A 25000-nucleotide genomic window follows, 5' to 3' on the forward strand; every position below is an offset into this window, starting at 1 on the left:
GCCCGATTCACAAATCATTCATTGCTCAGTTAAACTCTTTTAAATTTAATTCGGCTGAAGTTTTTCTTTTATCACTGCACAATGGCCAAGAAGGACCAGTCATTGGAATTGACTGCTAGGAGGATATGTACAGACGTGGGTAAGTGACAGATGTAGATACTCAAGCTTGAAGAAGTTTATGCCTGATGGCTACACACACACACTCTCTCTCTCTCTCACCTTTTTAGAGTTATATTTTAGGCAAGAAAGATGGTATCTATTATACATCATCTGGTTGCTCTAGTCTAGAGGAAAAAAGTGAGCAGATTTTGGCTGGCTTTTTCATTTTCTTCTCTACACACATGTAACACAGGGGTCTCATCAAGAGATCAGGAGAACCTCAAGGGGTCAGACCTTTGGTCCCAGTCTGCAGAGAAAATGAGGAGCTGTTGGTTAAAGTTCCAGTTGATAAGGCCAGAGCTGTTAGGCTACAAAACCTCCCTCCCACCCTTCCTTCCCTCCTTCCCTCCCTCCCTCCCTCCCTCCCTCCCTCCCTCCTTTCTTTCCTTCCTTCCTTCCTTCCTTCCTTCCTTCCTTCCTTCCTTCCTTCCTCTCTCTCTCTTTCTCTCTTTCTTTATTTCTCTCTTTCTTCTGACTCTGTCTCCCAGGCTGGAGTGCAGTGGTGCGATCTTGGCTCACTGCAACCTCTGCCTCCTGGGTTCAAGCGATTCTCCTACCTCAGCCTCCCAAGTTACGGGGATAAAAGGTACATACCACCATACCTGGCTAATTTTTGTATTTTTAGTAGAGATGAGGTTTCACCATGTTGGACAGGCTGGTCTCGAACTCCTGACCTCAGGTGACCCTCCCACCTTGGCCTCCCAAAGTGCTGGGATTACAGGCATGAGCTACTGCTCTGGGCACCATTTTCTCCTGTATGATGCTTTGAATAATTTGATGTCTCTAAGAGTTCTGAGAGTTGTCTGGGCTTTAATTTTTGGTTCACCAAAGCAGCACTGATGAACACAGGGCCATTCAGGTGACGGGACTTCCTGGTGTCACGTGGGAAGATGCTGCTGATGCTCACACAGACACACGGAGAGGCTGATTAGTGTCACCACTCAGATGGTTTTCAACATCATTTTACCACCAAGACGGCAGGCCCAGATTCTCCTGCGCAAAGAGAGGTGAGGGGTGGGGTGGTGGGTGTGGAGGAGTTTGTGGGGGGCTAGTAAAGGACAAACAACAAGTGACATCTGCTGGCTTAGAGTCCTCTCAGATATCTGAAACGATATTGCTTGGAGCCTCCTTACCGTTATATTGCCCCTTAGTCTACTAGGTAGAGCAGAGGTGCCAAGATATAGAGTGGAGGACAGTTTGGGGGCACAAGGGGTTTACTGGAGTCATGAACGAGAGCATTGATCCTTTATAGGTGGAGGTGGCTATATCCCCAGGAATCCCAGAGAGCCTGTCATAGATGCTTCTTTGTTGCAGTGGTCAGGGTTCTCACCTGGGCTGTAAATTGGACTCCTCTGGGGAGCTTAGACAACACCAGGCCTGACGCCCATACCCCGCCTCATACCCCTCTCTGCCCCTGATTTGTGCTTCTGTTGGTCTGGACAAGGCCTAAGCATCAGAGTTTTTAAAAAGCTGCCCAGGCCGGGCTCGGTGGCTCAAGCCTGTAATCCCAGCACTTTGGGAGGCCGAGACGGGCGGATCACGAGGTCAGGAGATCGAGACCATCCTGGCTAACACGGTGAAACCCCGTCTCTACTAAAAAAATACAAAAAAACTAGCCGGGCGAGGTGGCGGGTGCCTGTAGTCCCAGCTACTTGGGAGGCTGAGGCAGGAGAATGGCGTAAACCCGGGAGGCGGAGCTTGCAGTGAGCTGAGATCCGGCCACTGCACTCCAGCCTGGGCGACAGAGCCAGACTCTGTCTCAAAAAACAAACAAACAAACAAAAAAAAATGCTGCCCAAGTGCAGCCAGGGTGAAGAATTTTTGAGTTCTAGGTTATTCCTTTGGGCTTTTAAAGGGTATGAATTTCCTACACAACAAAGGAAACAATCATTGAAGTGAAAAGGCAATGTATGGAATGCGAGAAAATATTTGCAAATTATCCATTTGGTAGGAAGTGAATAGCCACAATATATAAGGAACTCATACAGTTCAGAAGCCAAAAAAGAAACCATTAAAAAGTGGGTAAAAACATTTCCCCAAAGAATTAATACAAATGGCCAACAAGTACATGAAATGTGCTTAATTAATATCACTAACCATCAGGAAAATGCAAATCAAAACCAGAGTGAACTAAACATGTTAGAGTGACTATCACCAAAAAGACAAAAGATCAGCATTGGCAAGAATGTGTGGAAAGGGGAAACTTGCACAGTCTTGATGGGAATGTCAATTAGTACAGCCATTATGGAAAACAGTATGGAGGCTCCTCAAAACACTCAAAATAAAACACCCATATGATCCAGCAATCTCAAATCTGAGTATATATCCAAAAGAAAGAAAATCACTATCTCAAAGAGATATCTGCACTTCCAAGTTCATTGCAGTGTTATTCACAATAGCCATGATAAAAACTACCTACATGTCCATCAATGGATGAGTGGATAAAGAAAATGTCATAAACACACACACACATTGTGAAGTATTAATTACTTTATTATTATTATTCCTATTATTATGTTTTGAGATGGAGTCTCACTCTGTCACCCAGGCTGGAGTCAGTGACATCATCTCGGCTCACTGTAACCTCTGCCTCCTGGGTTCAAGCGATTCTCCTGCCTCCACCTCCCAAGTAGCTGGGACTACAGGTGCACACCACCACGCCTGGCTAATTTTTGTATTTTTAGTAGAGACAGGGTTTCACCATGTTGGCCAGGCTGGTTTCAAACTCCTGACCTCATGATCCACCTGCCTCAGCCTCCCAAAGTGCTGGGGATACAGACATGAGCCATCACGCCTGGCTCAATTAATTTTTTTGAGACAGCGTTTCACTCTGTCAGACAGACTGGAGTGCAGTGGCATGATCTTGGCTCACTGCAACCTCCACCTCCCAGGTACAAGCAATTCTTGTACCTCAGCCTCCGAGTAGCTGAGACTACAGGGGCACACCACCACGCCTGCCTAATTTTTGTAATTTTAGTAGAAACTGGGTTTCACCGTGTTGGCCAGGCTGGTCTCGAACTCCTGACTTCAAATGATCCGCCTGCCTTGGCTTCCCAAAGTGCTGGAATTACAGGCATGAACCACCATGTCTGGCCTATTATTTAATCTTTAAAAGAAAGAAATCTTGTCATTTGTGACAACGTTGAACCTGGAGGACATTTTGTGAAGTGAAATAAGACAGGCACAGAGAGACAAATGCTGATGTCACTTATATATGGAATCTTAAAAAGTCAAACTCATGGAAACAGAGAGTAGGGGGTTGTTACCAGAGGTCGGACCAATGGGAAGGTAGGGGAAATGAGGAGTTGTTGGTTAAGGGGCACACACTTTCAGTTATAAGATGAATAAGTGCTGGAGATCCGAGGTACAGCATGGTGACTATAGGTTTAATAATAATATATTCTATGTTTGAAATTTGCTAAGAGGTTAGCTCTTAAGTTATCTCACCCCCTCCCCCCCCCACACACACCACACACCATACAAAGGTAGCTGTGAAGCAATGGATACGCTAATTAGCTTAATTGTGATAATCATTTCACAGTGTATACATATATCAAAACATTATGTTGTGTATCTTAACTATATACCTTTTTTGTTGTTCTTTTAGAGACATGGGTCCCATTCTGTCGCCCAGGCTGGAGTGCAGTGGTGCCATCATAGCTTACTGCAGCCTTGAGCCCCTGGGCTCAAGTGATCCTTCTCCCCAGGCACCTGAATGGCTAAGGTGTGCATCACCACAGCCAGCCAATTTTTGTATTTTATGTAGAGATGAGGTCTCACTATATTGCCCAGGCTGGTCTCAAACTCTTGACCTCCAGTGATCCTCCCACCTTGGCTCCCCAAAATGTTGGGATTACAGACGTGAGCCACTGCACGTGTCCTTATTTGTTAATTATACTTCAATGAACCTGTAGAGGGTAAGAGCATAAGCCTTCTGAGGAGGTTTGGCACTTGGCTGTGATGCAGGCCTTCTGACTTTTTTTTCTTTCTTTCTTCAATAATTAAAATAGAGATGGGGGTCTCACAAGTCCAGGCTGGTCTCAAACTCCTGGTCTCAAGTGATCCTCCCACCTCAGCCTCCGAAAGTGCTGGGATTACAGGTGTGAGCCATGGTGCCCAGCCATGACTTTGTGACTCAGCTCATCTTTGCCTCACACTGGCTGATGTCAGCTGCTGCGATAGGTGAGGTTTTAAGGGGAGAGGAGCGGGATTGGCAGGGGGCAGTTTTGCCATCAGAGTGGAGGCGAGGGGCTGTTGTGGTAGCAGTCAGCGGCTGCCTGAGGATCTGGGAGAGACCCAGCAGGCAGTGAGGACAGTGGGTGGCAAAGGGCCTCAGAGTCCCAGCTCTGTGACATAATTTTCCTGTGGGACCACAAAAGTGGCTTCCACAGGACAGAGTGGTTATCAGCTGTGTCTCCCTCTTAGAGGTCCTCGGACACAATGAAGCAGGGGTGAGACCGGCCCCTTTCTCCCATGCCTTAGATGGGGCTCCAGGGACTGCTTCAGGGAGATGTCAGAGGGCAGCCCGGACCCGGAAAGGAGGAAGAAAGCAGAGTGACAGTGGAAAGGGGAAAAGTACAAGAGGAATTGTTTGTGCACTTACATCTGGACTTTCAGAACTGGTCAGGACCTGACAGATCCTCCAGCTCAGTTCTCCCTGCTCTCAAACACTGGCATCATTTATAATTCCCTGGAAAATCACCAGCAGGTAATGAAGGAGAAGAGAAAAGAACAAAATCCACTGGGAACCAGAGACTTCCACGCTCCGAAGACGGTCAATCTCCACCAGGAAGTAAGTTCAGTATAGAATCAAGTTACAGTACTTCTTTCTTTAGCACTTAAAATGGATTTTATCTGATTAATGTCCAACGGAGACAAGGGCAACTCATGGAGGAGCTGTTTCCTCACCCTGTATGGCAGCTAGTTCCTCATTTGTCCTTCAGAGGGATCTAGAATCGTTCATTCACTTAATATTTATTGAGCATCTACTCTGCGCCAAGCACTGTTCTAGATGCTCAAACAGAGTGGTGAACATATCAGGTGAGGGAGGATCCTAGCCAGCTGGAGTTTACAGCGTCCTGCTTGAGGGGGCTCAGGACATGCCACCCCAAACTGTGACTGTAGGAGATTAGCATATGCCATCCCCAAATATACCTCTTTGGCTTAAAGGATTATGTTGATTTGATTATTCTGAGAAACTGCAGACACAGGAGAAGCCCTGAAATGTTAGCCTTCTGGAAGATAAATTTACATCTACAAAGGAAATCTCCATTTGTAAGTGTGTCTTCCTCTGCACTAGAAAGAGAAGGATGACTGAATCAGAGAAGTCTCTTGGCAGAGAAAGCACAGACTTCAGTCTGCAGACTGGAGAGAACATACCTTTGTTTTATGATGATTTTTCTGGCCATCTCATCTTAACTGGGTCCTTCCCTACACTTTCTTTCTTTGTAGTTTAAATTACCCCTTTGAGATGTATTCTAGAGATTACTCATGTCTCTGATTTATCTCCCATGGATACAAGAGGTATATATGCTATTAAACTACTGTTTGTTTTTCTCTTGTTAATCTGTCTTTTGTTACAGAGAAGCCCAGCTAAGAACTCAGGAAGGGTGGAGGAGAAAATTATTTTTCCTGCCCTGCATGGATGAGATGGATGGCAAACAAATGCTTAACTGGCAATGCTAAGTGGCATGGAGAACATGAAGTTGAGAGCAGCTCGGGAAGGCTGGTGTGTGCGAGTGGGGTCACTATTTTCAGTAGAGTGATGGGGAAGGGGCTGGCTAGCCGGGGAATCCTGAGCAGAGACCTGGAAGATCTGGAGGAGCCCATGTATGCACAGGTGGAATAGGGGTGGCACTCAGAGGGAACGGCAAGTACGAAAGCCCTAACTGGGGTTTCCTGAATGTATTGGACTAGCAAGGAGGCTGGTGTGGCTGGAGAGAAGTTGTAACACTGATAAGTTCATTGCCCCATGCACACAGCATGTCGCCAGGTTGCAGCAGAGAAAGGGGTTCAATTCTAGGGTCACTGAACAAGGAGATGGGAGGAAATCTCAAGTCTATCTCCCCAAGGAGTTTGGAAGTTAGGGTTTTCAAAGGTTTTGGAGTGGGTTGAAGTGTGGAGATTGTTGATTGGTAGAAGAGTGAAGGGCGAAGTCACGAGATAGGGAGATGAAGAAGCGGTGTTCTCAGGCTCACCCTGTTCCTCTGTGGGGATCTTCAAGCTGGCTGCTAGAATTCGGGTCCGAAAAACATCTTAAGCAATCCTTAACCAAAAGCATTATGATTCTAATGTTAGAGATCCTGTCTATAGGAACAATGAGGATGCAAATGGGAAGGATCTAGTGCCAGCTGACTTTCAGCAACAAGGAAATGGGCCTGAGTGCAGCCTGATGAGTCCTTGATTGTAATTATATTTTTGTCCAGAATCACGGCATGAAACCATCCCTCTGGGATTGGTTTCAAAGTGACAACTTTGAAAAGAGAAAATGGGAGAACGTTGGCCAATGAGGCCACAGAGAGCCTGACCTCACAGGGCCTTGCGTAGTAAAGGGTTAATCTTACCCAAAGAGAGGTCTGGCCTTGGTTTTCTGCTCCTGGGAAGTGATCTCTGTGGCCTTGCAATGTCCTGCCTGGTGAAAGTGTTTTGTTTTGTTCTTTTTTACCTTGGGGCCTGGGGGTACACTGGATTGTGAAACAATATGATGGGGACCTTACGTCATACCATATCAGCTTGATTTCTGGAGGAAAACAAAACATCAGCCATGAAGACAGTCGACCATATCTATGTAGTGAGCCCCAAGAAAAGCTCTGGCCACCAAGGCTCAGATGACCTTTCCAGGTTGGCCACACTCTGTGTGCACCATTATGCATCACTGCTGGGAGAAGTCAGTGCTATCTGTTGCTCTACTGGGAAAGGACCCCTGGGAGCTCCATCTCTTGCACTTGGCCCCATGCGTGTCTTCTCTTGGTGAATTTAATCTGTATCCTTTCCCTGTAAGAAACCATAACCATGGGTATAATAGCTGTCAGTGAGCTCTGTGAATATTTTCAATGAGTTATCAAAAATTGAGGGTGGTCTTGGGGACCCCAGAACTTTCAACTGGTGTCAGAAGTGAGAGTTGTCTTGGGACCACCTCCTAACTTTACAGGCTTGTAGAATGTCTAATGGACTTTGGCTCTTACTTTATATGAGTTGAGGGCCATTGTTTTTCAGGCTTTGAGCAGAGGAGTGACATAAGCTGACTATAGATGTATATTTTTTATTATTATACTTCAAGTTCTGGGATACATGTGCAGAACACACAGCTTTGTTACATAGGTATACATGTGCCATAGTAGTTCCCTGCACCCATCAACCCATCATCTACTTAGGTATTTCTCTGAATGCTATCCCTTCCCTTGCCCCCCAACCCCTCGACAGGCCCCAGTGTGTGATGTTCCCCTCCCTGTGTTCATGTGTTCTCATTGTCAACTCACACTTATGAGTGAGAACATGCAGTGTTTGGTTCTCTGTTCCTGTGTTAGTTTGCTGAGAATGATAGTTTCCAACTTCATCCATGTCTCTGCAAAGGACATTAAATTATTCTTTTTTATGGCCGCATAGTATTCCATTGTATATATATGCCACATTTTCTTTATTCAGTCTATCATTGATGGGCATTTGGGTTGGTTCCAAGTCTTTGCTATTGTGAATGAATAGTGCTGCAATAAACATACGTGTGCATGTGTCTTTTTTTTTTTTTTTTTTTTGAGATAGAGTCTCCTTCTGTCACCAGGCTGGAGTGCAGTGGCAGGATCTCGGCTCACTGCAACCTACAACTCGCTACGGTTCAAGCAATTCTTCTGCCTCAGCCTCCTGAGTAGCTGGGATTATAGGCATGTGCCACCATGCTCAGCTAATTTTTGTATTTTTAGTAGAGACAGGGTTTCACCATGTTGGCCAGGATGGTCTCAATCTCCTGACCTTGTGATCCATCTGCCTCAGCCTCCCAAAGTGCTGAGATTACAGGCACGAACCACCATGCCTGGTGCTGGCATATGTGTCTTTATAGTAGAATGATTTATAATCCTTTGGGTATATACCCAGTAATGGGATTGCTGGGTCAAATGGTATTTCTGGTTCTAGATGCTTGAGGAATCGCCACACTGTCTGCCACGATGGTTGAACTAATTTATACTCCCACCAACAGTGTAAAAGCATTCCTATTTCTCCACATCCTCTCCAGGATCTGTTGTTTCCTGACTTTTTAGTGATCACCATTCTAACTGGCATGAGATGGTATCTCATTGTGGTTTTGATTTGCAATTCTTTAATGACCAGTGATGATGAACTTTTTTTCATGTTTGTTGGCTGCATAAATGTCTTCTTTTGAGAAGTGCCTGTTCATATCCTTCACCCACTTTTTGGTGGGGTTGTTTGTTTTTCTGTTGTAAATTTGTTTAAGTTCCTTGTAGATTCTGGATATTAGACCTTGTCAGATGGATAGATTGCAAAAATTTTCTCCCATTCTGTATAGTAGCTTGATGGGAATAGCATTGAATCTATAAATTACTTTGGGGAGTATGGCCATTTTCACAATATTTATTCTTCCTATCTATGAGCATGGAATGTTCTTCCATTTGTTTGTGTCCTCTCTTATTTCCTTGAGCAGTGGTTTGTAGTTCTCCTTGAAGAGGTCCTTCACATCTCTTGTAAGTTGTATTCCTAGGTATTTTATTCTCTTTGTAGCAACTGTGAATGGGAGTTCACTCATGATTTGGCTCTCTATTATTGGTGTATAGAAGTGCTTGTGATTTTTGCACATTTATTTTGTATTCTGAGACTGCCAAAGTTGCTTATCAGCTTAAGGAGTTTTTGGGCTGAGAAGATGGGGTTTTCTAAATATACAATCATGTCATCTGAAAACAGACACAATTTAACTTCCTCTCTTCCTATTTGAATACCCTTTAATTCTTTCTCTTCTCTGATTACCCTGGCCAGAACTTCCAATACTATGTTGAATAGGAGTGGTGAGAGAGGGCATCCTTGTCTTGTGCTGCTTTTCAAAGGGAATGCTTCCAGCTTTTGCCCATTCAGTATGATATTGGCTGTGGGTTTGTCATAAATAGCTCTTATTATTTTGAGATATGTTCCATCAATGCCTAGTTTATTGAGTGTTTTTAACATGAAGGGGTGTTGAATTTTATCGAAGGCCTTTTCTGCATCTATTGAGATAATCATGTGGTTTTTGTCATTGGTTCTGTGTATGTGATGGATTATGTTTATTGTTTTGTGTATGTTGAACCAGCCTTGCATCCCATGGATGAAACTGACTTGATCATGGTGGATAAGCTTTTTAATGTGCTGCTGGATTCGGTTTGCCAGTATTTTATTGAGGATTTTCGCATCAATGTTCATCAGGGATATTGGCCTGAAATTTTCTTTTTTTGTTGTGTCTCTGCCAGGCTTTGGTATGAGGATGATGCTGGCCTCATAAAATGAGTTAAGGAGGAGCCCCTCTTTTCCTATTGTTTGGAATAGTTTCAGAAGGAATGGTACCAGCTGCTCTTTGTACTTCTGGTAGAATTCAGCTATGAATCTGTCTGGTCCCGGGCTTTTTTTTTTTTTTTTTTTGGTTGGTAGCCTATTAATTACTGCCTCAATTTCAGAACTTGTTTTTGATCCATTCGAGGATTCAACTCCTTCCTGGTTTAGTATTGGTAGGGTGTATGTGCCAGGAATTTATCCATTTCTTCTAGATTTTCTAGTTTATTTGCATAGAGGTGTGTATAGTATTCTCTGATGGTAGTTTATATTTTGGTGGGATCAGTGGTGATATCCCCTTTATCATTTTTTATTTTGTTTATTTGATTCTTCTCTCTTTTCTTCTTTATTAGTCTGGCTAGCAGTCTATCTATTTTGTTAATCTTTTCAAAAAAACAGTTCCTGGATTCATTGATTTTTTGAAGGGTTTTTCGTGTCTCTATCTCCTTCAGTTCTGCTTTGATGTTAGTTATTTCTTGTCTTCTGCTAGTTTTTGAGTTTGTTTGCTCTTGCGTCTCTAGTTCTTTTATTTGTGATGTTAGGGTGTCAATTTTAGATCTTTTCTGCTTTCTCAGGTGGGCATTTAGTCCTATAAATTTCCCTCTAAACACTGCCTTATCTGTGTCCCAGAGATTCTGGTACATTGTCCTCTTTGTTCTCATTGGTTTCAAAGAACTTATTTATTTCTGCCTTAATTTTGTTATTTACCCAATTCAGGAGCAGGTTGTTCAGTTTCCATGTAGTTGTGTTGTGTTGAGTGAGTTTCTTAATCCTGAGTTCTAATTTGATTGCACTGTGGTCTAAGAGTCTGTTTGTTATGATTTCTGTTCTTTTACATTTGCTGAGGAGTGTTTTATTTCCAATTATGTGGTCAATTTTAGAAAAAGTGCGATGTGGTGCTGAGAAGAATATATATTCTGTTGATTTGAGGTGGAGAGTTCTATAGATGTCTGTTAGGTCCGCTTGGTCCAGAGCTGAGTTCAAGTCCTGGGTATCCTTGTTAATTTTCTGTCTCATTGATCTGTAATATTGACAGTGGGGTGTTAAAGTCCCCCACTATTATTGTGTGGGAGTCTAAATCTCTTTGTAGGTCTCTAAGGACTTGCTTTACGAATCTGGGTGTTCCTGTATTGGGTGCATATATATTTAGGATAGCTAGCTCTTCTTGTTGCATTGATCACCTTACCATTATGTAATGCCCTTCTTTGTCTCTTTTGATCTTTGTTGGTTTAATGTCTGTTTTATCAGACACGAGGATTGCAACCCCTGCTCTTTTTTTTTTTGGTGTCCATTTGCTTGGTAAATCTTCCTCCATACCTTTATTTTGAGCCTATGTGTGTCTTTGCATGTGAGATGGGTCTCATGAATACAGCACACTGATAGGTCTTGACTCTTTATCTAATTTGCCAGTCTCTGTCTTTTAATTGGGGCATTTAACCCATTTACTTTTTTTTTTTTTTTTGAGACAGAGTTTTGCTCTTGTTGCCCAGGCTGGAGTGCAATGGCCTGGTCTTGGCTCACTGCAACCTCCACCTCCCAGGTTCATGCCATTCTCCTGCCTTAGCATCCCGAGTAGCTGGGATTACAGGCACCCGCCACCACACCTGGCTAATTTTTGTATTTTTAGTAAAGATGAAGTTTCACCATGTTGGTCATGCTAGTCTTGAACTCCTGATCTCAGGCAATCTGCCTGCCTCAGCCTCCCAAAGTGCTGGGATTATAGGCATGAGCCCAGCTGCCCATTTATATTTAAGGTTAATATTGTTATGTGTGAATTTGATCCTGTCATCATGATGGTAGCTGGTTATTTTGCACATTAGTTGATGCAGTTCTTCATAGTGTCGTTGGTCTTTATATTTTGGTGTGGTTTTGCGGTGACTGGTACTGGTTTTTCCTTCCCATATTTAGTGCTTCCTTCAGGAGCTCTTGTAAGGCAGGCCTGGTGGTGACCAAATCCCTCAGCATTTGCTTGTCTGTAAAGGATTTTATTTCTTCTTTGCTTATGAAGATTAGTTTGGCAGGATATGAAATTCTGGGTTGAAAATTCTTTTCTTTAGGAATGTTGAATATTGGCCCCTGCTCTCTTCTGCAGAGAGATCCACTGTTAGTCTGATGGGCTTCCCTTTGTGGGTAACCTGACCTTTCTCTCTGGCTGCCCTTAACATTTTTTCCTTTGTTTCAACCTTGGTAAATCTGATGATTATGTGTCTTGGGGTTGCTCCTCTGAAGGAGTATCTTTGTGGTGTTCTCTGTATTTCCTGAATTTGAATGTTGGCCTGTCTTGCTAGTTTGGGGAATTTCTCCTGGATAATATCCTGAAGTGTGTTTTCAAACTTGGTTCCATTCTCTCCATCATTTTCATGTACACAATCAATTGTAAATTTAGTCTTTTCACATAGTTCCATATTTCTCGGAGGCTTTGTTCATTCCTTTTCATTCTTTTTCTCTAATCTTGTCTTCACATTTTATTTTATTAAGTTGATTTTCAATCTCAGATATCTTTTCTTCCGCTTGATCGATTTGACTATTGATACTTGTATGTGCTTCACGAAGTTCTCATGCCGTGTTTCCTCAGCTCCATCAGGTCATTTATGTTCTCAATTAGGTAATTTATCTTCCTCTCTAAAGTACTTATTCTAATTAGCAGTTCCTGTAACTTTTTATCAAGGTTCTTAGCCTCCTTGCATTGCATTAGAACATGCTTCTTTAGCTCAGAGGAGTTTGTTATTACCCACCTTCTGAAGCCTACTTCTGTCAATTCGTCAAACTCATTCTCCCTCCAGTTTTGTTCCCTTGGTGGCGAGGAGTTGTGATCCTTTGGAGGAGAAGAGGCATTCTGGTTTTTTGGATTTTCAGCATTTTTGTGCTGGTTTTTCCTCATCTTCGTGGATTTATCTACCTTTGATCTTTGATGATGACCTTTGGATGATGTTTTTGCGTGGGCGTCTTTTGTTGATGTTGATGTTATTTCTTTCTGTTTCTAGGCCCCTCTTCTGCAGGTCTGCTGGAGTTTGCTGGAGGTCCACTGCAGACACTGTTTGCCTGGGTATTACCAGAGGAGGCTCAGTTGGAAACGAAGAAATCACCCACCTTCTGCGTTGGTCTAACTGGGAGCTGCAGACCAGAGCTGGTCTTATTTGGCCATCTTGCCCAGTGAATTTGTTTTGTTTTTTTAAAGACAGGGTTTTGCTCTGTTGCCCAGGCTGGAGTGCAGTGGTGTGATTATAGCTTACTGCAGCCTCAAACTCCTGGGCTCAAGCAATCCACCAGCCCTAGCCTCCCAAATAACTGAGACTACAGGTGCATGCCACCATAACTGGCTAATTTTTTATTTTTATTTTATTTTTGTAGAGATGGGTTCTTGCTTTGTTGCCCAGGCTGGTCTCAAACTCCTGGGCTCAAGCAATTCTCCTGCCCTGGTCTTCCAAAGTGCTGGGATTACTGGCATGAGTCACTGCACCTGGCCTGCCTTTTATTTTAATAAGATTGTACAAGCTGCTGTGTTGAGAATGGGCTAAAACAGAGGTGAGGGTAGAGGCAATGAGAATATTTAGAAAGTGATTCAAATACAGTTCAGGGGAAGGATGATGTTGGTTTGGACCAGGGTGGTGAGAACTGTCATATTTAGGTCTCTTTGAAGGTAGAGCTCATAGGACTTGCTAATGGAAAAGGCATGATGTATGAGAGAAAGAGAAATTGGGGAGGATTCCAGCTTTGGAGCCTAAATAATTGGAAGACAGGAGGCAGCCTTTACATGATGGGAGACAGGCAAGTAGGGAGTGGGAAGAATTAGTAAATATCATTAGATTGTAAAAATTTTGATTTTTAAAAGTTTTAGGTTTTTTTTTTTTTTGTAGAGGTGGGTCTTGCTATGTTGTTCAGGGTGGTGTTAAACTCCTGGCTTCAAGCAATTCTCCTGCCTCGGCCCCTCAAAGCACTGGCATTGCAGGCAGGAGCCACTGCGCCCGGCCTTAGATGTTTTTATAAAATTCCCACTTAAGGCAATTGTTAAATGGCTACAAAGCTGAGTTTAGTCCAAAGGCACCGCCTTTGCCTCTAGGAAAGTAGTAGGAAAAAAATACACATATTCATGCATACATACATAAATATATATGTGTGCATATGCGTGTCTGGAAAATGTTTCCTATGGCTTAAAAGTCAGAGCTATGATTTCATCTTGTTAGCAACTATTTATCCCCACAAGTGATGAGAGATGAATATGGAATCCTAGAACAGTGACTGGAAGAGGGACCAGGCCAGCTTTTCTGATGCCTGTCTGGCCTTAGCTGTGGCTGGGTCCCCTGCACACTTCCCAACACTTAGCGAGTGAGTACCTTCTTGTGTGATGCACAACTCTAGATGTGCAGACTGGGTTGATGATCTGAGGCTGTGAGTAGAAAAGAGCAAAAGAAATAAAGTCCTAGTTCAGTTGTGGGTGGAGACAAAATATCCACAGAAAAGGAAAAAGCAACTTCCTCAATTGCCAAATGATGTGTAGGTAATATTCTACGATGATGATAAAAACCATTACGTATTTTTTGAAAATATCTAAGTTCCAAATGACATCCTGTTTTTTTGTTTTGTTTTGTTTTTTTGTTTTGTTTTGAGATAGGGTCTCACTCTGTCATCCAGGCTGGAGCACAGTGGTGTGATCATGGTTCACTGCAGCCTCGACCTCCTGGGCTCAAGCAACCCTCAGGCTTTACTTAACCTCTTGAGTAGTGGGACTATAGGCATATGCCACCATGCCCAGTTAATTTTTAATTTTTTTGTAGAGACGGGTTTTTCCATGTTTCCTAGGCTGGGACATCCTTTTAAAATAGCAGTCTTGAGGCCGGGCGCGGTGGCTCAAGCCTGTAATCCCAGCACTTTGGGAGGCCGAGATGGGTGGATCACGAGGTCAGGAGATCGAGACCATCCTGGCTAACACGGTGAAACCCCGTCTCTACTAAAAAATACAAAAAACTAACCGGGCGAGGTGGCGGGCGCCTGTAGTCCCAGCTACTCGGGAGGCTGAGGCAGGAGACTGGCGTAAACCCAGGAGGCAGAGCTTTCAGTGAGCTGAGATCCGGCCACTGCACCCCAGCCTGGGCGACAGAGCAAGACTCCTTCTCAAAAAAAATAAAATAAAATAAAATAAAATAAAATAGCAGTCTTATTACAGCAAAGTAACAGTTGTACAGTTTTTCTCTTTTTCTTTGTAAAGGGGAATTTTTTTGAGATGAGGTCTTGTTATGTTGCTCAGGCTGGCCTTGAACTCTGGGGCTCAAGAAATCCTCCTGCCTCAGCCTCCTGAGTAGCTGAGACTACAGGAGCACAGAACCGCATCTGGCTTGTAAAGGAGATTTGACAGTGCCAGTTGTATACCATGTTCATCAACATCTTGCTGTTGAAGGGAGGTGGAGTAATGGTGTGATGGGAGGCAACCTAAGTAGGTACAGTTAATGAATGGAAGTCCTGGGAGCAGAATGAGCACCTTACACATGGAGTGACAGCAACAGGGAAGCTTGGATCTGGGGGAGGGGATATAGTTGGTGAAGGGCAGGGAAGGAGGGAGAAGATGGACAGCCTTGAATGTAACCCCAAGGGGAATTTCCAATAAACGTTAATAAAATAGAAATGGAAAGGGAACAGCTGAGGAGTTGAAATGATGGCAGAAGAAGTTGTAGTTTGTTGTTCAGGCAGATGATGTGATGGAATTGGAATTTGCGAGGGCTTAATAGAGTTTATATTTCTATCATATAAAACGTTCAAAGGTTGGGAAATCAATGTAGTATTTACTCATCATCACACTGAGACTGCTGATAGATTAGTGTCTTAGCCTGGGTTCTCTGGAAAGCTGATATATGGCCACATAGTTAAGGCTTAAGGTCATATTTCACATGCTTTATTTTAGCATATGACCTAGGAGCAGGAGTGAAGGATGGGAGTGAAAGCAAAGAAGGAAAGAGAGTTGATTACAGAGCTGTTTTGTTGAGCTGGGCACAGCTCCTGTGTCCAATCTTGTGGGGCTGCCGGAGATGTGTCTTGAAGTCATAAACCCAGGGAAAGAACAGAGGGGATGCCTTTATCCACTGGATCCATTTTTCCCATGATCAAAGGTTTGTCCTGTAGAGTATTAATGATTAGAATATTAATACTCTATGGGGATTATTGGAAAGATGATAATTTAATAGTTATCATCATCTGGGAGCACCAAGCTGGTTCCCATGTGTCAACTACCCTACCACGGCTGGCAGTGGGGGCCCTGGTCTGGGTGCTGTTAGGTTGCACCTGCTGGTCAGCTCCTACACAGTACTAGTCCCAATAGCAATGGATGCAAAGGGAAACAGGTGAGGCTGAGCAGGTGTGGAGTGGTGCCCAAGGGGCATCTTGACCTAGCCAAGGTATCTGATACAAGTAATAACTTCAGGAAACCTCTTTCCTTGGAAATATTACCGATATTACTGATGGAATATTATCCCCATCAATATTATTATATATCGTTTTATAAATTTATAAATTATTTTTAATTATAAATTATAAATACAAATCTATATAAATGATAAAATTCAATATAAATTATTTTATAAATTTTATAAATTATTTATATTATATATTATTTTATAAATTTATAAATTTTCTAAATATTTTATTATATTATTAGTATATCTATATTATTATAATAAATACTATTCCCATTTACAATAATGTTAGAAATTTCTACATTTCCAATAATGTTAGAAATACTATTGATGGGAATTTAGCCTGTGGGTTTCCCTCAAGTCTGTTGGTAATATTTGTAGTCTACTGGAAAGTAATTCCTGTAATGGAGCGCTATTGTCTGCCATGGGCCATACGTTGAAGTAGACTTTGTCCAGCAGGATGAAGGACTTTACGGTTTGTGTTCTGTCACAGGGCTGGAGTGCAGCTGAGGTTTGGCTTTAGCCAAGGAAATCACCTTGAAACCTGGCAGAGAATTACAGTGAACCAGAAGACTAAGTGAAGCATGAACTGGCATAATGTGGGAATCATGGCAGATTCCTATACCCCTCTTATAGGTTCTTTGGTTGGGGGACCTGGTTCTAAATAAAAAGTCCTTCTGCTGAACCACATGAGAAAAATGGACCCAGAGAAACAAGAGTTCAACAACGAGAAGGAGTTTTGCTCTTTCCCCCAGGCTAGAGAGCAGTGGCGCAATCTCAGCTCACTGTTACCTCTGCCTTCCGGTTTCAAGCGATTCTCCCGGCTCAGCCTCCTGAGTAGCTGGGATTACAGGTGCCCACCACCACACCCAGCTAATTTTTGTATTTTTAGTAGAGTTGGGGTTTCACCATATTGGCCAGGCTGGTCTCAAACTCCTGACCTTGTGATCCACCCACCTCGGCCCCCCAAAGTGCTGGGATTACAGGCGTGAGCCACTGCGCCCGGCCCATCCTCAGTATTTTTTATTCATCCTTGCCTCCATTGCACTGACACAGATCAAACTAGGTTAAAATAAATACCTAAGGGTGGAAAGGAAGATAGCAGACAAGGGCAGAAATGAGTACCTTATGATACATATTTGCAAATCGTCTGATTCTGCCACCACCTTCTTCCCTTCTGCCTGCACCTTAGCATTCTTGAGACAATAGATAGAAGAAAATGACTTGTTCCTAGGCAACTTGGAAGTTCTGCCCCGGAGGCTGCGGAAAACCTTCCTGTGTCCCTGAGTTGGTTCTGTCCTTAAATTTTGCAGCAGGAGAATTACTGAGTTGTTCTTGGGATGATTTTTGGGCTATGTATGTCTCTACACTTAGGAGGCTGACATCTTATAAATGCATATGGTTTTGTTCAGATGAATACGTAGTTGACAAATACTTGGCTAGAAGTTATAATGACAAATTTAATAGCCCTACTATAGCCTGAACTGTCATCTTTATTTGGGTTAAGCTTGCTAAATGTCCACTGGAATTTTGTACCATAATAACCTGCAACTTGGTTCCAAAATCAGCCATGTTTTTGACAGATTTAAGTAAATTCAGCTGTCTAGAGAGGCTCATGTGCTATGGAGTGATTAAGGAGTGGTCTTTCATTGTGATTATTTAACCCCAAGTCTGATAACAGTGTCCTGCTTTTTCATTTCTGTAGCTGCTTTGCTGGCTGGAAAACGTGAATGACCCAGAATAGTTCCTATCTTTGGAAGATCCTTATTTTGCTTGTAAAAGAAAGTCATGCATTTGGAATAATACCATGAAATGATGTGAATGGTAGAGACTCAAAAACTTTCTCTTCCAAAAATATTCTACAGATTCATGCTCAGGAAAGCCACCAAATGCTCTACAATAGGAAGAAATGGCGCCAGGAGAGTTCTGTTTACTACTTTAATAAGTGATTGTTTTCTAAATGTATGGTATTTACGCATATGAAATTGGCTTAACTAGGACATCTCATTTTCTAGCCTTTGTAGTTAAATGAGAATTGGCAGTAATTCAGGTTAACTCAAAATGTATCATTTAGGCCGGGTGCGGTGGCTCACGCCTGTAATCCCAGCACTTTGGGAGGCCAAGTTGGGCGGATCACGAGGTCAGGAGATGGAGACCATCCTGGCTAACACTGTGAAACCCTGTCTCTACTAAAAATACAAAAAAAATTTGCCGGGCATGGTGGCGGGCACCTGTAGTCCCAGCTACTCGGGAGGCTGAGGCAGGAGAATGGCGTGAACCTGGGGGGCGGAGCTTGCAGTGAGCCGAGATCGTGCCACTGCACTCCAGCCTGGGCGACAGAGCGAGACTCCATCTCAAAAAACAAACAAACAAAAAAAGTATCATTTAATTGTCTTTGTCCCATATGACTAGTAAGTAGGTCACTAGCCCCTTTTTTTTTTTTTTTTTTGAGAGAGTCTTGGCTCACTGCAACCTCCAACTCCTAGGTTCAAGCGATTCTCCTGCCTCAGCCTCACTAATAGCTGGGATTACAGGCATGTGCCACCATGCCAGGCTAATTTTTTTTATTTTTAGAAGAGACAGGGTTTCACCATATTTGCCAAGCTGGTATCGAACCCCTGACCTCAGTGATCCACCCATTTCGGCCTCCAAAAGTGCTAGAATTACAGGCATGAGCCACTGTGCCCAGTCACTAGCCACTTGTAACCCTACTCTCTCTTGAAAGTTTTGAGTTGTATGAACACTCAGTCCTCTGCTTTCCGAGTTTATCAGTTTTGACCTAATCCTTTTTCTATGTATTTAACTTTTGTTGTAGTTCTTTTGGATCATATAGTAAGATTGCCAAGTGAAAAACTCCTGATGTGTGTTCAAGTCATAGATTCCATTTCTAAACCTCCAAATTCATATGTTTCATTTCTTGTCACCTTCTCCTTCCTCCTTCTGTCTCTACTTCTATTATTCTGTTCCTGCTTATCTCATTGGTCCTGTCTTAAGTTATCCCTTGGATTAAAAATAATAATAATAACACTTTTTATTATAGAAAATCTCAAATATGTACCAAAGTCTTTAATAATGTAATGTGCCCTCATGTATTTATCACTTAACTTCTACAATTATTAATTCATGGCCAATCTGATTTCTGCAATATTTCAGTCCTTAAGCAGTACTGGGTATAACGGAAAATACTGATACATTGAACTGAAAATCAAGAACTCCCGTTTATCAAAGTGTATTAGAAAGGGCACAAAAAGCAGATGACTCATTCTGGAAAATATAAAGGGCTGCTAATTATCACTAAGAAAAAAAACCAAACAACCCAGAAGAAGAAAAATGGTAAGAGACTTGAACAGGTACTTTATAAAAGAGGATATCCAAGTAGTTAACACACTTATGTAAAGGTGCTCTTCTATTACTTATCCAAGAATTGCTAATAGCCACATCCACTAGAATGGCTGACATTAAAGAGCCTGGCAATGCCAAATTCTGACAAGGCTATGAAGGAACTCAAATTCTCACTCATCATTTGTTGTAGTATAAATTGACATAATCGGTTGGTTCCTGTGGGTCACGTCTGTAATCCTAGCACTTTGGGAAGCTGAAGTGGGAGGATCACTTGAGCTCAGGAGTTTGAATCCATCCTGGACAACATGGCAAAACCCTGTCTCTATGAAAATACCAAAAATTACCTGGGAATGGTGGTGTGTGCCTGGAGTCCCAGCTACTTGGGAGGCTGAGGTGGGAGGATCACTTGTGCTTGGAAGGCCAAGGCTGCAGTGAGTTGAGATTGCACCACTGTGTTCCAGCCTGAGTGATAAAGTGAGAGCCTGTCTCAAAGCAAAACGAAACAAACCCATAAATTCAATTCTGGCTATATATACAATAACGAGTACATTTTCCAATGCTTAGGTTTTTTTTAAAAGCAAGGCAACAGCAGCCAGGCGCTGTGGCTCACGCCTGTAATCCCAGCACTTTGGGAGGCCTAGGCAGTTGGATCACCCGAGGTCAGGAGTTTGAGACCAGTCTGGCCAACACGGCAAAACCCCGTCTGTACTAAAAACATAAAAATTAGTTGGGCATGGTAGCGGGCCCCTGTAGTCCCAGCTACTCAGGAGGCTGAGGCAGGAGAATCACTTGAACTTGGGATGTAGAGGTTGCAGTGAGCTGAGATCGTGCCATTGCACTCCAGCCTGGATAACAAGAGCAAAACTCTGTCTCAAAATAAATTAATAAATAAAAATTAAAAGATTAAAAAAAGCAAGACAACAAAGCATATATACAAATTACTTCATGGAGAATGGCAGAGCAGGATACTCAAATAATCAGTCTCTCTAATGAAACAACCATTAAGCTGGGAACAACTGACACGCTACTTTTTTGGAACTGTGGAATCTAATGAGAAATGTATAGAAACCAGAGGAATGCTTAATGAAGAAGGCAGCTGAATATATATAAATATATATGTATATACACACACACATATATATTCTTTGTTTTCAATGTGATTTAGAGGTAAATGCCTAAAATAAATCTATGTCAAGGAACTCACAATGAAAATGAGGGCAGATCTGTATAGAAGCAGAGTTTTTATTTGTTATTGAAGCTAAGTTGGTAACCTTTCAAAGTAGATTGTTATAAATGTAGGATATCAAGAGCAGTAACCACTAAGACTGTAACTAAAATATATATATAGAAAAGAAAATGAAGGCTGGGTGCAGGGGCTCACGCCTGTAATCCTAGCACTTTCAGAGGCTGAGGTGGGCAGATCACTTGAGGTCAGGAGTTCAAGACCTGCCTGGCCAACATGGCAAAAACCCATCTCTACTAAAAATATAAAAATTAGCCTGTCGTGGTGGCATGCACCTGTTGTCCCAGCTACTCAGAAGGCTGAGGCAGGAGAATCGTTTGAATCTGGGAGATGGAGGTTGCAGTGAGCCGAGATCATGCCTCTGCACTCCAGCCTGGGTGACAGATTGAGACTTTGTCTAGGGAAAAAAAAAAAAAAAAGAAAGAAAGAAAGAAAGAAAGAAAAAGAAAATGAGGAGGAATAAAATGGTACACTAGAAAAAAATCAAACTCTTAACCTCACCTGAGCCTGTTGAGAACTGAGTGTGGTATAATACTGACCCAAATGAGGTCACACTATGCGGTGACCAATGCCTAGGAGAGACTGATGAATTGGTTACATTCTGTAACCAATGTAAAAGTTCTTCTGAAGTAATATTAGCTACGAAGCCCTGCTAATTAAAATTGTTTTGTGTGTGTGGAGGCGGGGTCTTTCTATGTTGCCCAGGCTGGTCTCAAACTCCCGGACTCAAGTGATCTTCCTGCCTTGGCCTCTCAAAGCATTGAGATTGCAGACGTGAGCCACTGAGCCTGCCTCCAAGTTTATTTAAAAAAAGAAAAAAACAAAACTAAAACAGAAACAGTATAGAACAAACGAGCTTCAGATCTTCTGAAAACCTGGGTGACCTGATTCCTAATTTATTGCTTGTTTCTTTATGACTCAAGTTCCAAGGTGATTTTTTGCAAGCCCTAAAGAAAACACAATACTCACAATGACCCTTTGTTTTTGGTTCATGTCACCTTCTTTCTTGTCCATCTTATGAATTTTTCTCCTATTTGGTTAGTGTATGCTACATTTTTTTTTTTGCATAGATGATTAATTAAATCATTCAAACAATGTTTATTTATCATTTGCTTTTGCCCTAGGTGTTTAGATAGGAACGAGAGATTCCAAAGATATTAAAGTTCTTATTCTCAAGAATTGTATAATTATAATTTTTTTTTTTTTTTTTTTGAGACAGAGTCGTGCTCTGTTGCCAGGCTGGAGTGCAGTGGTGCGATCTTGGCTTACTGCAACCTCTGCCTCCTGGGTTCAAGCGATTCTCTTGCCTCAGTCCCCCGAGTAGCTGGAACTACAGGCGTGTGCCACCACACCCAGTTAATTTTAGTAGAGACAAGGTTTCACCATGTTGGCCAGATGGTCTCAATCTCTTGACCTCGTGATCTGCCTGCCTCGGCCTCCCAAAGTGCTGGGATTACAGGCATGAGCCACCGCACCCAGCCAAGTATAGCTATAATTTTGGCATCAATGCTTATTTTGAGTGAGGAGGAAAAACATGTTAAGGCATTACTTGTCCTAAAGTACCTGCCTTATAATTTCCCTTCTGTTTTTCCATCTTGAGAGTTATGCCTTTGATTTAGACAATAAGAGCAAGGGCATTGTCTCTAGAAGTTTACTTTTGAATGCAGCCAGTGGATCAGGAGAGGAGAAAAAGGGCAAAAGTAGAAATTAGAATAGAAATTGAATTGTCTCTTGCTTTCATCTATTAGAGCATCTGAGAAGGCCTATTATTTTTCTTGAGAAAATGAGGCAAGCTGTGGTCCTTTTTAAGCAGGTAAAGAGTAGAAGAAAATATGGCAGGCAATATAGCTGCAAGAGCTGCCTATGAATGACAGATGTGATTTAAGAATCTGATTTATGAACTTAGTCCATGAGTGTCCCACTCAAAGTAGCTCTGAGCGAATGAAGCTCAGGAACCACTGAAAAGTTGGAAGTTTAGCAAGGGAGAAGGCAGAAAAGGGAGAGGAGGACTAAGAACAAAAAAAGCAGGAAAAAAAGAAAGGGAGAAAAATTGGCCGGGCACAGTGGATGACACCTGTAATCTCAGTACTTTGGGAGGCCAAGGCAGGCGGATCAATTGAGGTCAGGAGTTCATGACCAGCCTGGGCAATATGGTGAAACCCTGTCTCTACGGAAAATACAAAAATTAGCCGGACATGGTGGTGGGCGCCTGTCCCAGCTACCTGGGAGGCTGAGGCAAGGGAATCGCTTGAACCTGGGAGGCAGAGGTTGCAGTGAGCTGAGATCATGCCACTGCACTCCAGCCTCGGTGCCAGAGCCGGACTCCACCTCAAAAAACAAAGAAAGGAAGAAAAATAGAGTATAAGCTTCGATCTGTCTGTTTTACCACAGGTTCTTCTTATTTGAAGGAACATTGAGTTGAACTTTCTGTAGTTACTGCAAACTCGCTACGAGGTGAAGGGTCTGACTGGGTCTTTTCCAGGCCATGGAAATAGCACAAGGGGATAATTTCAATGAATCTGATTACTACAAATTAATGTTTTGGTTTCTTGATGATTGAAGTCTGTTGAAGAATAGGGGCTTTCCATTTGGGTGGAATCATTTGAATTACAGATTGATATGTTGAGTAGATTTATTTTTAGTTTTCCACTGTAGGGAGACACAGCATAGCAACATGAATGCCACGTAGACCTCCAGGAACACAACTGGAATTGAACAAATTGGTGTTACTCACTGCGATGAGAGAGAGCACACACAATCGGAAACTGTGAATGTCTCTGTAGGAGAGTGTCAAAAAGGACTTACAGGATTTAAGCTGTGTGGGGTGATTTGGGAAAGGATTCAAGGAAGCGGGACTTTGGTCTGAATTGGATGCTGTCAGGAAGTGGAATTAATTCTATAATTGGGCATCTTATCTAGAAAGTGAGAGGAAGGAAGCTAGGTTAGAGCTTTAATTGCTAAATCGGCAGTCACTCATATTAGCTAGGATGGGTGGGGAGTTGGTATTTTGTGGCTTGGACAATGTTCATATTTTGTCTGTGTTCACACATGATATGGAATAATATTATTAAAAATGAAACGTTTCATGAATTTGTGTCATTCTTGCACAGAGGTCATGCCAACCTTCTCTGTATCATTCCAATTTTAGTATATGTATTGCTGAAGCGAGCACGGAATGATCTTATTTTTGTCAGGAGCTCTCATGGTCACAAAGTGGCCTTGTCTGATGCTGATGTTTTGTGCAGTTGTTTATGTTCAACTGGACAATATCAAGACCTAACTGTGAAGACCAGAACAGTTTTTAACAATGCCATTGTGCATTGCTGATTGTACGAGGACAGCTCCTGGCTGCCAGTACTGGTTTTCTCTTTCTCAGCTAGCTATAGCCTAAAGGAGAGCCCTCAAAATCAGGGCATATGTTAGGACTAGATTTTGTCACATTAAGCAAACCAACATCCTAAAATAACAGTGGCTCAAACAATAAAGATGTTTATCTCTCTTTCATATAGAAAATAATTCTGGAGGTAAGTCTTCCATTGCTGGGCAGGGACCCAGGCTCCTGCTAGCTCAGTGCTCTGTCTTCCTTAGCTTTTCGTTCCTTGGAATTAAGGTCCAAGATGGCTGCTCAGGTTCCAGCCATCACACTAAAATTCCATTCGACCGAAAGAGGATAGGAAGAAGAAGGTGCCCTGGCTCACTTTTTTGGAGACTTCCTGAAGGCACCATTCAACATATTTACATGTATTTCATTTGCCAGCACTCGATTACAGAGCAAAGCTGTTTGTGAAATGCTTGAATAACTGGGGTTCTGTTTTCAAAAGAAAGGTAATAATTACTCTTGAGGGGCTACAACCATCTGGAGTTAGAATAATACAACCGCCACACTGAATTCTATGAAAGGCAATTCTATTGGCTATTGCTGTATGCAAATATCCCTCTCTTTGGTGAAAGAGCAAGCAGCTAATTATGTTAAAGGATGCCTTCTTTTTGGTTTCTTTCTTTTGTAACAATCTCAAGAGTTCAAGTTTCCAAAGTGAACTCTCTTTTTCAGTCTCTTGGAGCTTTGTAGCTTGATTGAAAAGAATGCTGTGATTCAGCTGGCCACGTTGCTAGGCTGCCTGACAATTTACCTCTAGCAGTGGGGAGGAAACAGTCGTGTTGTTGGAAATACTTAACTTAAAAATGGGTAAAAATCATTCTTCAAGTTTTTTTTAATAAAATTATTTTGCTTTAGAAGAGCTAAAACATTTCTGTGTGTTCCTCTTTCTGTTTTTTTTTTTTTTTTTTTTTTTAAGGAGGTAATAAATAAGGTGAATCAAATTGTAAA

The 25000-nt window shown here is 42.4% G+C and overlaps 1 non-coding gene across 1 annotated transcript; it reads right to left on the reverse strand.

Moving 5' to 3' along the window:
- Positions 1–23740: 23740 nt before the first annotated feature.
- On the reverse strand, positions 23741–23845 carry LOC119618842 (U6 spliceosomal RNA). The gene has a single exon (XR_005235207.1). It is a non-coding gene; the product is annotated as a U6 spliceosomal RNA (small nuclear RNA).
- Positions 23846–25000: the final 1155 nt, after the last annotated feature.

This window comes from Chlorocebus sabaeus, chromosome 9, assembly GCF_047675955.1.
Source record: "Chlorocebus sabaeus isolate Y175 chromosome 9, mChlSab1.0.hap1, whole genome shotgun sequence".
NCBI lineage: Eukaryota > Metazoa > Chordata > Mammalia > Primates > Cercopithecidae > Chlorocebus > Chlorocebus sabaeus.